Source organism: Ursus maritimus, unplaced genomic scaffold, assembly GCF_017311325.1.
Source record: "Ursus maritimus isolate PB19 unplaced genomic scaffold, ASM1731132v1 scaffold_7, whole genome shotgun sequence".
In the NCBI taxonomy this organism is placed as follows: Eukaryota; Metazoa; Chordata; class Mammalia; order Carnivora; family Ursidae; genus Ursus; species Ursus maritimus.
In genome coordinates, this window is record NW_024426885.1 from 67,164,996 (window position 1) to 67,178,676 (window position 13,681).

The 13,681-nt window shown below is 45.7% G+C and overlaps 1 pseudogene; it reads left to right on the top strand.

Annotated features, from left to right (window-relative positions):
• The first annotated feature begins 5,245 nt into the window (after positions 1-5,245).
• Positions 5,246-5,358, top strand: LOC121101371 (annotated as a pseudogene).
• The last annotated feature ends 8,323 nt before the right edge of the window (positions 5,359-13,681 follow it).

A 13,681-nucleotide genomic window follows, 5' to 3' on the forward strand; every position in this document is an offset into this window, starting at 1 on the left:
ATGTGCAAGATGGATTCCATACTGGAGGAACCCTCAGCTGATACCCAGGAGAAGAAAAAGAAGTATCTGATGGACAATTCAGCATTCAGATGACCCCTCTCCCAGTTACTGATATTTTCTATTTGCTTACCAGCATTCACTGGAATGTCTTTTTGAGAATGAGATGTCATATGTATTTTTTTTTTTTAACATGGGTCTGGAATTCAAGACCTGAGCCAAAATCAAGAGTTGGACCCTTAACAGGCTAAGCCACCCAGGTGCCCTGTTTTTTTTTTTTTTTTAAGATTTTATTTATTTATTTGAGAGAAAGAGAGTGTACACATGAATGGGGGCGGGGAGACAGGAGGAGAGGGAGAAGCTGACTCCCCACTGAGCAGTGATCCTGACACAGGGCTCCATCCCAGGACCCTGGGATCATCACCTGAGCTAAAGGCAGACGCTTCCGCAACTGAGCCACCCAGGCGCCCCAAGTCCCCCTGATTATTGATTCTAGAATTTTAAAGAAGGTGTCTTCCATGAAAAATAATAGTGAATCATCATGTGGCCAGGTGTGAGGGGCTACCCCTGCAGGAAGGGTGCAAAGAAGGAACTAACATTTACAAAGTGTTTGGAAGGTGAGAGGCAATGGCTTGGGTCCCAGTGACAACTTTTTGCACTGGATGCCATTTGGGGGTAAGGTGGGGTGGGTGAGCTACCTTAGAAAGAAAACCGAGAACAGAAGTTTATGCACCCAGTCTGATTTTTGAAGGAGCTTGGCATTGAGCTTTATCCCAGAGGCCAGCTGTGGCCCTGCCTCAGGGTGAGTGTGGCCAGGGCAGGTGCGCGTGGTTGTGGGGGGTGTGGAGCTCAACAGACTTGGCATGTCCCTTGGTGTGGCTCTGTAGGTGAGTGACAAACAGATTGCAGAGCATGTGCTCTCTCCTCCTGGCAGGCAGGTGTGTAGCCTGTGGACTGGACCAGTATGGTTGAGAAAGTTCTGGAAATGGGCAGGCAGAGGCTATGGTGCCTCAGGACCTATTGGCAGACTCTAAGATTAGTTGATGAATAGGATGAATTTGCATATCAACAAGGCCAGGACCATCCCCAACTAGTTTGAAAGTATACATTTGGAACAAAACGTTTATAAAGCCCAAATCCTTCCAGTTGTCAAGTAGTGGGATAGTATCAGGGGAGATGGAGGAATGGCCTTTGCTCCCAGTTTGTTGAGAGATGTCATCTCATTGTCAGCCTTGGGCATCTTATGATCCAGAAGTCCCTCCCATAAGCATCAACATTATTCCAGAGAGATTCAGACTTTTCTTGATATCTAGGAATCAACCATATTGAATACGGTCTTATATATATGGTTCAGACATGATAATAATTCCAGCCACTAGTTACTCTCTGCTTCTCTCTATCCCCTCACCACTAGCTCAGTGCCACATACACTAAAAACTAACGCCTGAATAATCTTCTTAAAAAGAATATCTGGGGGCGTCTGGGTGGCTCAGTTGGTTAAGCATCTGATCTTGATTTTGGCTCAGGTCATGATCTCAGAGTCCTGAGATGGAGCCCCATGTTGGGCTCTGTGCTGGGTGTAAAGCCTGATTAAGATTTTCTCTCCCTCTCCTTCTGCCCCTCCCACCTCTAAAAATAAATAAAATAAATAAATAAATAAATAAATATAAAAAAGAATATCTGATTGTGTTTGTATCTGTCTGCTCTTAAAGCCTTTCATCAGCTTTCCACTGTTCAGAAGATAAAGACAAGTCCCTTGGAGTGATTGGTGAGGCCTCGCATGGTCTGGTCCTACCTCCTTCTCCAGCCTCACCGCCCAGCTGGGTCCCCTCACCCTGTCTTTCAGGCTCATGTATTTGCCAAGCTCTCATCTGCCACAGGGACATTGCACGTGCTATATTTCCTGTCTGGAGCGATCATCCTCTTTCTATCTAGTTGTCTCTGTTATAGACTCTGATAGAACCATGAGCACTTGCACTTAGAAGCGGTTACAACTCTGTAGTTATTTATATATGTTTTTATTGGTGTCTGTCTGTCTTCCAAAGTGTTAGCTCCATCAGGGCAGAAACAATATTGCTTTTGCTCATCATTGAATCTCAATGCCTGGTATTCACCCACGCACCTATAACATGCCAGGATCTGGTGCTAGAGATGCCGGACTAAGCAAAAAGAAAGTCCCTTCCCCCTGGAGAGTGCTCTGTAGCACGTATTAGTCTACTAATGATAGTTTAATAAGATTAGTAAATATTTACTATGTTCTAGGTACTTACTAAGTGTTTTTCATGAATTACCTCATTTAATCCCCTCAAAATCTGGTTTTTACCTTATTATTTCTCTTCTCTTAGATCTTGTAAATGGAAGCTTGAATTTCTCAAGCTCCTCATTTCACAGCATATTATCTCTAGCAATCTGCTGGAACCCTTCGTTGGTTCCCTCTTATCCCTTGTTCTCTACTCTCATAATGCACCCTTCCACCCCGAAAGAATTCTGGTGTATCTTTTTGTCTGAATGTATTTTTCAAGAATGAGGTTTGCTGTTTGATGCATTGTTGCTGATGTTTGATGAGTTTTTAATTTACACAAATGTTTTTGTGTTACATATTTCTTACCTTTTCCCCAGTGGCACAGCTCTTAAGATCCATCTATATTGTTAGGTATGCATTGTTCATCACTTCTAATTGTGGTGTGGTACACCATAAAATGCATTTAATACACTATACCTTTCTAGTTTCCTAGAGATGAACAACCACATTTCCATCAACATAATAAATGTGTGATTTGCACAATGAACACACTCATACAGTTCTCCTTATATATGTAGAGACAAAATTATACACCTACTGGGTGGCAGAACAAAAAGTTTCATGCAGCTACAATTCCTCACTTTGTAATACTGACTAGAATTGGCGAGAATACCAAAAGTCATGCAACTATGACATACTAATTGGGGAAATGTAAAGATAAAACTTCCTAAACCATAAAATGGTACCAGTTGGACATGTTTAGTAGATAAGGAATTAGAATTTTTTTAACGTGCCTAAAACCAAAGAACAAAGGGGAGGAAATATTATCCGAGTAGATTCGGCACTAGATCTTTACTACTCAAGTGAGGATTCCAGAACGTTTTTCAGTTCCAATGGAAGCTTCCATGAGTCTACTGTTAATGGACACAAAGAGCAGCATAAAGGGCGTCGTATCTGGCCATAACCCAAACTAGACAGGTTGGCTGCACTCTGGACATGTGCAGATGTTGTAGAGTTTCATGCAGAGAACTGAACATGATGACATCTGAGATTTTTCACAACTTTAAGATGTCTTTGTTTGACTTGTGAGTCTATATGCTGACTGCTTGACTCAATATTGTGAACAGAGACTGAAGACGCAGCTGCTACTCTCAAAAGAACTCAGGGTCTAGTTAGGAGACAGACAATAAACACATAGTTAAATATGGTGGGATCTTGGCATTGTCATGAACCCACACAGAGCTTTATTATAACACAGAAATGAGATTACTAATTCAAGACAGGAAAACAGAGAGGGGCTTCCTACAGAGGGTGATGCTTGGTAGGAGGGGTAGCAGGAGAAAGACATGCCTTGTGTCTGAAACGGTGCATGCCAAAGTATGCAGGTAAAGTAATAAATGATTTTATTTTATTGGAAAATAAAACAATATTCTTTACAATAGTATTAACAAATCAAATATCTAGGAGTGAATTTAATGAAAGATGTTCAAGAATTTTACCCTGGAAACTGTAAGCACTTTTGAGAAGAATTAAAAAAGATATAAACATGTGGAGAGATATACCATAGTCATGGATTGGAAGGATCAATGTCTTAAAATGTTTATTTGCTCTAAATCGATCTATAATTCCAGTGGAATGCCTACCAAAATTAGAGCAGGTTTTGGGGGAAGAAATAGGAAATCTAATTCTAACATTTTTACAGAAATTCGAGGACCTAGAAGTGCCAAAATTATCTTGAAGTAGACGAGTGTTGAGGAACTTACACTACATCATTGCAAGACTTGCTATAAACACAATAATCAAGTCAGTGTGGTATTGTGTAGGGAAAAACACACAGGTCAATGGAAGAAAAGGGAGTCCAGAAATAGACCCCTACTTTTACAGTAGACTTATTTTAGATAATTCAATGGTGACAGGAAATTCTTTCCACAAATAGTGCTGGAAATACTGAATATTCTTATGGGGAAAAGAAGCAAAGTCAACTCCTGTCTCACTGCAAAAATAAAAAACTAATTTGAGATGAATCAAAGTCTATATGAAAAAAAAAAAAAAAACAGAACCATAAAGCTTCCAGAAGAAAATAAAAGAGAAATTCTTTGCGGTCTTCAGATAGATATAGATTGTTGAGAGAAGGCACAAAAAGAACAAATCACAACATAAAATAACTGATAAATTGAACTTCATCACAATTAAAAATTTCTGCTCTTCAACGTTACCATTAAGAAAATGAGCAGACAAACCACAAACAGGGGAAAACTATTTGCAGAACATATATCTGATAAATGCTTATATTCAGACTATATTATTAATGAACTAATAAGAAGATAGAGAATTCAATTTTTAAAATGGACAAAATACTTGGACAGGCACTTCACAAAAGACGATATGCAAATGGCCAGTAAGTACATGAAAATATACTCACATCATTAATTGTTAGAAAAATGCAAATTAGGGGTGCCTGGGTAGCGCAGTCATTAAGCGTCTGCCTTCGGCTCAGGGCGTGATTCTGGCGTTCTGGGATCGAGCCCCATGTCAGGCTCCTCCGCTGGAAGCCTGCTTCTTCCTCTCCCACTCCCCCTGCTTGTGTTCCCTCTCTCGCTGGCTGCCTCTATGTCAAATAAATAAATAAAATCTTTAAAAAAATGCAAATTAAAACCGCAATGAATTATTATTACACACTCACCCAGAAGGGTAAAATAGAAAAACAATGACAATACCAAATGTTACTGGGGATGTAGAATGATTAGACTCTCATATCGGATGATGGAAGAGTCAAAAGGTACAACCAGTTTGGAGAACCATCTGGCAGGCTCTAGTAAAGTTAAGCATACAGCTACCCTGTGACCCAGCAGTTCCACTTCTAGGCATTTGCCCAAGAGAAATAAATGACCACCCACAAAAAGACTAGTATAAAAATATCCCTAAGAGCCTGATTCATGATAATCTCAAACTGAAAACAGCTCAAATGTCCATCAAAAGAAAAGTAGATTGTAAAATTATGGCTCAGTGCTCACTTCAGCAACACTTATGCTACAGTCGGAACAAGAACGATACAGAGATGGTGAGTATGGTCCCTGTGCAAGGATGACACGCAAATTTGCGAAGCATTACATATTTTTTGGATAAAGAAGATGTGATACACACACACACACACACACACACACACACACACACACTGGAATATTATTCAGTCATCAAAAAGAATGAACTCTTGCCATTTGTAATGATGTGGGTGGAACTAGAAGGTAAGCAAAATGAGTCAGTCAGAGAAACACAAATAGCATATGATCTCACTCATATTTGGACTTTAAGAAACAAAGCAGATGAACATAGGGGAATGGAAGGAAAAAAATAAAATAAGATGAAAACAGAGAGGGAGGAAACCATAAGAGATGTTGAACTCTAGGAAACAAACTGAGAGTTGCTGGAGGGGAGGTGGGGGGTAGATGGGGTAAATGGGTGATGAGCATTAAGGAGGGCCCTTGATGTAATGAGCACTGGGTGTTGTATGCAACTGAGGAATCACTAAATTCTACCTCTGAAACTAATTTAAGAAATTGTGGCATATTCACCCAATGGAATGCATAAAACAGTATTTTCTATATGATTTCATTTATGAAGTTCCACAACAGACAGAACTAATCATGGCAATAGAGGTCAGAAAATGCCTCTGGGTAGGGGGATGATAGATTGACTGAAAAAGGACAGGGGAGAACTTTCTAGAGCATTGGAAATGTTTGGTATCTTGCCCTGCAGATACAGTTGTCAAAACTCATGGTACTGATCCCTTAGGTTCTTTTTTATATTATTGTGTGTTTATTATATCAAAAGGAAGGGAGGGAGGAAGGGGGGAAGGGGAGAGGGCTGGCAGCCAGGCAGGCAGACACACGGTCTGCTCAGAGAATCTTGGGTGATTGCTTATGCCCAGAACATTGGTGCCAAGCTGGAAAGGGGTAGGAAGGGAGCCCTGCCCTGCTCACAAGCTGACTCCGACCTTTCCCCTCCCTTGGCAAAAGGGAAGCCTGAGTGATTCTATGCAGGAAGGACATGTGTGCCTTAGAAATGTCACCTTGATGATAGGTGAGACAGGGAGTTAGGCATCTGCTATGACCAGGGGATGTTACAGGAGATGATTTGGAGATTCCAGCTGGTTACAGGGGCACAAGCAATGTTATTTTTAGCCTCACCAACAGGAGGGAAGAGCATTTCTCTGGTTGCTAGGGAAATCATGCTCTTAGCAGTTACATCTTGGTTCCTAATTTAAGTCTTGGGGGAGAGAAAAGTCTTGGGGAAAACCAGAGAACTTTACAAGCCAGTGCTGGTATGCCTTGCCAGGACTGTATACCTGCCCGAAAGTGGCTGTTTTTCTCCTAATGTATTCGTGACTGTCACCATAGCAACCATGAAGCTGGACAATGCTGGGCCATCAGTGGAGAACTCCTGCTGGTTGCGGGATGAAGGTCAGTCCCGGAAGCCCTGTTCAGGACCAAAGGCAAGGGTTGGAACAGATGAGATACGCTGGTAGCCAGTGCAAGCGCCGACAGGTGGAAAGGTTGTAGGCAGAGGGTAATTTGATGGGTGCATAGGTTTGCTACCAGCCCTTCAGGGTCTTATTTCCTGTGGGGTAAAATCTCAAATCCTCTTGGCATTCGGCTAAAGCTTAGCATAGTTTCTTGGGCATTGTGCATTTAAAGTATACATTTGTCAAGACACTCAACTATAGAGGAACAAACTGATGGTCCCCAGAGGGGATGGGAGGGGGGAATGGGGAAAATAGGTGACAGGGATTAAGGAGTGCACTTGTCCTGGTGAGCACTGGGTGATGTATGGAAGTGTCGAATCATTGTCTGGAAAACTGTGGAAGCCAGGATTATGTGGAGAATGTCAACCAGGATAGTGCCTAGCACAGGGCTCTTCTCCAAAGAAGTTCAAGAGGGCGAGACATCCGGGGGGAGGCAGAGAGAATCCGGCACCCCAGCTGAGATGACAGGTGTGAGCCGTGACCTTGCAGAGATGGTTTCAACAGCGCGCATGAGACTAGAGAGGCACCATCCCCACCTCCCTCCCCATCTCTCCGTGGGAAGACGGTCCCAACAATCCCGTGAGGTGTCAGTGAGGACCCCTGGGAGAGGCCAGCAGCAGTGTAGACTTAACTTGAGTTCCATGCATTGAACATGGTTTTTCCCTCATGCCCGTGAAGGAAACAAGCCTCTGTTGGTTCTATTGTGCCTGGTTTTGTTTTCCTCCTCTTTTCGGGGTTATAATATCCTGGGTATCCTCTTCCCAGGAGAGAAAGGAGGGATGTTTGAAAGATGGCAAAAACGAGCCTGGGGGCCTTCCAGACTTGGTGCTCCTCTACACTGGATGCCTGAAGAGACAGACAAGTCTAGTTTGGAAGCTAAATTAAATGGAGAGGAGATTTAGGATGGCAGCTGGGCAGAGGAATAAATCAAATCAAATAATAAGACAAGCAGTTATCCAAGTGAAATGGGCTTACAACCCTGGATATTAATGAAGCTTTTACTTTAAACGGAGATGTTTAATCAAGCAACACTGATCCATATTGGGAGCTGGAGAAATTGTGGTGATTGTGTTGGGATTGTGCCAAAAACTGTTTGGCCGTGTTATCCTGTGTAAACAGGAGCGGCCGAGGAAGCCCCAGGCAGGGCGAGGGCTGCTGCGGGTGGCGGGGAAATCAACATGCTCCCTCCCCTCTTCTCGGGGCTGGTGAGAGCCCAGGTCCTAGGAACTGTGTGGAGCAGGAGGCTGGGCTGGGAAAGCCTCAAGGAAGGAGAGAGAGGTAGAGTGACAAGGGACACAGGCCACCGAGGAGGGAGATGCCACAGCATCACCCAATGCACATTTTTTTTCTCTCCTCTTATAAACACGATGCTAATGGTGGGGTGTGGATGGGGTCCCTGAGAGGGAAGGAAGAGGGGAGGGAAAGGCTGTGTAAGTCATGGTGCTTGGCCCTCCCGCCTCCCCCACCCCTACCCCCTGGGGGAAGTGGCCTGTAAATGACAGTACTCCTACTGGACCGTGGAGGTACTGGTGGCGTTAGTGAGGTAGACAGTAGGTGCTTCCAGGCAATGCTGCTTCTGGAGGGAAACATGCCCAAGTGAGCAACTTTCTGGAATCTCCTTCTCAGAAAAAGTTAGCCAGAGTGACAGCTTAGAATCTTGCATTTGAGAGTATGACCCAGACCCACAAAATAGAATGTTCAAATCAAATAATAAAATATGGTATGCTGTGTTATGCATTTTATAGGTCGCCTATGTATAAAAGAAAACGTATTTCCCCAGGTTCTTTTTAACCAAAGCCTTCCACTTCTCCAGGTGTGCACCTCCTAGGTCAGCACCAGCCCGGAAATCCGGGAGGAGTGTTGGGGGTGGGGGCGGGATCCTGGTGATGGTCCTTTCTGACGCCAGGTAGCTCACCTGCCTGGGGGTTGGGGAGCGTGCCTCTACATTCCTCCCCTCTTTGTCACCAAAGCTCTTTTAGACACTTCCAGGAGGGCTGGTCCCGGGAGACAAGAGAACGGGGAGCCTTTCGGCTGGAGAACCTCAGAAAGGCACAGGGGGACACACAGACATGGAGGTTTAACTGTGACTGAATTGAGGGAGACTGTGGTAAGGGCAGGAACTGTAGAAGGGATCGCTGGGGTATGTGGCCCTGAAAGGAATCCCAGAGACGGAGGGCCCCATGTTGCTTCTCCAGGTCAGCTAGTCTTGAAGAACAATCAGTAGAGAGTTCCATGGGTGGGATCACAGGGGTGGAGTCGAGACAGAGTCTTAGATTTTTAAAGTCAGAGTAGACATTTCAACCCTTTGATTTTACAGATGGGGAGACTGAGGCCCAGCATGGTAGAGGGTCCTGCATGTCTTTGGAAGGAATAAAATAATGCATTTAGTTTCCAGTAGAGCAGGGCAAAACTCGTTATCATTGGAGTGTTCTCCCCACCTCTGCCCCAAGCCAAAGTGAGGGCAGCTTTCCTCTCGGGGCTTCCTGGTCCCCGTCTCCCTCCTTCTGCCCAAGAGTCTTGTGGGGCTTTATTAAATATTGCTGCAAACACTCCCCCCATGGGCACTTGGGGTCTTTGTCCCCTTCTCTTGAATTGGAGTGGGTGACGACTCTTTTTTTCAACCTACAGAATGGCAGGAGTGGCTGGATGGTGAGGAGCGATGCTGTTTCCACGTCATTCGCTGGGACACTGGTTTTTGGAGCCCAGAGCCCACCATGCTGTGGGAAGCCCAGGCCCCACGGGGAGTCCGTGTCAGCAACCCCCATTGAGCCGAACTTTCCAGTCTACCCAGTCTAGGTATGGATGTGTGGGAAGTTTCCAGCAGGGAAACTTTCAGTAAGAGAAGACACCTGTGGACATTTCCAGTCGCAGCCATGGAAGTCTCTCCAGCTGTGGCCCCGACGTCAGGGAGCAGAGACAAGTCATCCCCGCTGTGCCCTGACACACAGCGTCAGTAGCACCAAGAATGGGTGTTTGACACCCTTATGTTTGAGGATGGCCTGCTAAGCAGCAGTCACAGCTGGACAGGTGTCAAGGTAAGACTGCCTGGGCAGTGACAGGAGAGCTTGGCTTAGCATTTGCGGAGGCGGAGGGAATTTTGGCAGTACTTTGAAGAATCACAGAAAAATGAGAGATGTTACTCTCACCTCTTAGGCTTTAATTGCTTTACAATATCGCATTCGGTCTTCTTACAGATCTCAAAGGGCAGGGTGATTCTGAAGAAGGGGAACCGACTCCTGGGGAGATCAAGTCCCAGTTGCCCGGGCTTGTACAGGAACACCTGGCGGAGCCCCTGGGCACGGGGTCTGGGAACCGCAATGCTCATGCCCTCCTGCCCTGCCAGACTGCCTGTCTGTTTGGTGGGGCTCTACTTCTGTGTGTCATGTATTTAAGCTTGAGGAATTGGAAAAGCCCGAGGGCCAAGAGTATGTTATGGTCTACTACCTTTATAGATTAAAAAAAAAAAAAAAATCACGGCCCCTGGGTGGCTCAGTTGGTTAAGCGACTGCCTTTAGCTCAGGTCTTGATCCTGGAGTCTCAGGATTGAGCCTCGCGTCAGGCTCCCTGCTCGGGGGGAGTCTGCTTCTCTCTCTGATCCTCCCCTCTCTTGTGCTCTCTCTTTCACTCTCTCTCTCTCAAATAAATAAATAAAATCTTAAAAAAAACAAAATAAAAAAATTCAGTAAGTTGCCAAAGATAAACTTGCAGTCTGTGTAGACACAAATAATACTCATGATGGTAATACAAAGGAATGTTGTTGAAAAAAGGGAACAGAAGAATTCTATGTAGGCCCTACAGGTGTTTGGAGGAAGAAGCATATAAAATGTGTCCCTTCCCCAGATAAATATGCTGATGTTCTAATCCCCAGGACCTCAGAATGTGACCGTATTTGGACATAAGCTCTTTAAAGAGGTGATTAAGTTAAAATGAGGTCATTAGAGTGGGCCCTCGTCCAACAAGATCTGTGTCCTTCTAAGAAGAAGAGATTAGGACCCAACACACACAGAGGGAGACCACGTGAAGACACGGGGAGAAGACGGCCATCTGCAAGCCAAGGAGGGCTCGGAACGAACCAACACCTTGATCTTGGACTTCAGCCTCCAGACCTGGGAGACAGTAACATGCTGATGTTCAAGCTGCCCGGGCTATGGTACTTTGTATGGCCGCCCCAAGAAACTAGATGGCTGCAACTGTACAGTTGCTCTAACTGTTTACAGTTCAATTGAACCAGGAGTCGCTAAAGCCCTCAACTTCCCGAAGAGTCTTTTTCCTAACCTTACTGCAAAGATGGTCAATGGCCTCTTAAGGGCAGAATAATGGCATGGCTTATGAATTCATGCCAGCAGCCCAGAAGCCACAGGGGGTTAAATCCTGTGGGCTTTGAGAAATAGTACAAGGAAGGCTACTTGCTATCACAAGTACTTTATTATTTCTTCTTTTGAAAATCTGCCGAGCGTATGTGTGAATTTTTCTCTCTATTTAGAGCCTTGTTGCGTCCAGAGGCTCAGCTGCTCTCCCGTGGCTGGTGGGGAGGGAAGGCAGGGAGGGAACTCAGCAACCTTGGCTGTGTATTTTCTCCGTTTTAACCACCCTGCCCACAGGGCCTCAGGCTGTGTGTGATGCGTGAAATCAGCCCTGTTAAAAAAAAAAAATCCCCAATTATATGTTCCCTTCTCCCTGGGGGAATGTGAATTTGGGGTTGATTTTTACCCTTGGGTTCAGTCTGGCCTCAATCTCTCTAAGCTCCCAGATCCCAGTGTAGCCACAGATGCAGAGGGCCATGGACATGGCCTATGGTATGGAGAGAACAAATATTAAGGTCCAGACATCTTCAGGCCCACCTACCTATTGTAATGCTCTGAACACGTAATGCAATTGTCCGCTAAAATAAGCCAAAGCACACGCTCTTTCCCAACGCTGACCCTGGAGCTATTCTGGGAGGAAAAGGCGAGCAGGCCTCCAGGGAGTGACTGTAGCCCCAAGCCTTTCCCTTTGCTCCTACCCCTGTGAGCCCCTTCCTTTCGGGGGCAGAAGAGTCAAGACAGGTGTGTGTCTTCCCTCCAGGGCTCACTGTGGGGTCTGCCACCCCCACTCACAGTGACTGCAGGGAGGGCGTGTTCCCTCGTGACTCTTCAGCATGATGGTGGTGATGCGAAAGGGCAGGATGCTTTGAGTAGCTCTGTCCCCAAAGCCCTTAGCCAGGCTAACGGCATCGTGCTCTCAGCACAGCCCACGGAGTGAAACTTGGCTTGTTCTCTCATTCAGCTGTATTGGAAGCTTGGGTTTGTTTTCTGTATCGTCTGTGTGGTTCCCCCCAAAAGCTGCATTTCGCACTTCGTGGATGGTTCCCCTGCTGCTGGAGCCACATCCCCGGACCCCGGGCACTACATCTTCTGCGCCCCTTCCATCCAGGGTCATGTCTCCATCTTCTCAGACCGAGGGTCCCAAGACTGTGCCTGGGCCCCTGCAGTGGGGAAGGCTACCCAGGGACAGAATCACCAGTCAGAGGAGTGATGAAGAACAGGAAGCCACAGTGGAACTTCGTCATGAGGCCACAAATGAGCTGGCTTTTCCACTTCAACATTTCATTTCAACACTTTATAACAGTTGCCTTAATTAAACCGGTAGAGAGTGCTCAGCTGAGAATGCTGACTCCCAGACTCTCAATTTCCTCATTCATAAAATGGGGATAAAGCGCGGATCTTGCATTAGGTTTTTGTTTTGTTTTGTTTTTTTGGCAAGAATTAAATAAGACAATGTACTTGGAAATACTTTGTAAGCTATAAATCATTATGCAAATATAAACATAAGTCATGATTATTAAAGAACTCTTTTGATCTTGAGAAACACTTGGGGTGCATAAGAAGAAAGCCACCTTCATATTACAAATTGATTTTTTAAGTAGGGTCCTTGCCCAGCGTGGAGCCCAATGCGGGGCTTAAACTCATGACCCTGAGATCAAGACCTGAGCTGAGATCAAAAGTCGGACGTGTAACCCACTGAGCCATCCAGGCGCCCCTGCATGAATAGATATTTTAAAAATGAAATAAAGTCTTTCTCTTCCTTAATATTTTGCCCAACTCATCAGAAAACTTAACTTTTATAGTAGTGCCATGTACCTTTGCTTCGTGTTTCTGCATGATTGTTTTCTAGCTGTCTCTATGGATGAAATGAGACGGCAAATAGAAATCAGCAAACGGTAAGGGCTATACACATTGAGGTGGACATTTAGTGCCTCAGTGCACTGACCACCCCCTCCACCCCCCCCCAGGAGGGGCAAAGGTTGTCTTAAAACTCAAGTGGGTGTGAGTTCCTTTGGCCATAGAAATGGAGAGTGAGTCCCCCGACTGCTGGGTGTCAAGTAGCCAGTGTTTCTAGGATCTGTGCTTGGTGCTCTGAGTTTCTGTGATGGCTTCTGACTCACTGATGTCCTAACAAATCAAGTTCTCAGTCCTGCTGGCAACCTGGAGGTCTTGAGATGCATGGAGAAGCTGATCCCACCCGTGGGGCCTCCCCGCCTTACCATGTTGGGTGTTGGGTGCTATTTGTCTGGCCATGGAGCACATGCTGGGACTCGCGAGGAGGCATCATGTGGGCCCGCTAGAGGGGCTGGGTAGGGATTTGCCGCTCAGATGGAGGGTCCAGACCTACAAATCCAAGAGGCCAAGTGCAGAAGGAAGGGGGGTGAAGGCGTTGCCTCATAATTCCACACGGTAAACAGTGGGCAGGCAAAGTCCTCTGTCAGCTTGAGAAGGGGCTCTGGTCTTACCACAGATGCAGGAGGAGACCCACGGAGCTCTCCCATGGCCACTAACAGGTGTAGCCAGGCCAAGTTCGCCGCCTTGGCAGCCCCGGCCAACACCGCGACAGGTGTAGGCTGCAGTGTCAAAAGCCCTTTCAGGGATGTGGGGACAGAACAT